Raw genomic sequence first — 235 nt, 5'->3', positions numbered from 1 at the left:
CTCTTTCTAGAAGATCTCTTAGTACTCTTTGTAGAATTGGCTTGGTGTTCATGAATTTCTTCAGTTGTTCTTTATCATGAAAATATTTTATTTCTCTATTAAATTTGAAAGATAACTTTTCAGGGTACCTCAGTCTGGGTTGGAAGTTGTTTTCTTTCAGTCCCTGAAACACTTCACTCCAAGCTCTTCTTGCCTTGATGGTTTGTGTTGAGAAGTGTGCTGTGATTCTGATAGG

Source organism: Chinchilla lanigera, unplaced genomic scaffold (genome assembly GCF_000276665.1).
Source record: "Chinchilla lanigera isolate Chin_1 unplaced genomic scaffold, ChiLan1.0 scaffold00013, whole genome shotgun sequence".
NCBI classification, from domain to species: Eukaryota; Metazoa; Chordata; class Mammalia; order Rodentia; family Chinchillidae; genus Chinchilla; species Chinchilla lanigera.
This window is presented reverse-complemented; position numbering follows the sequence as displayed.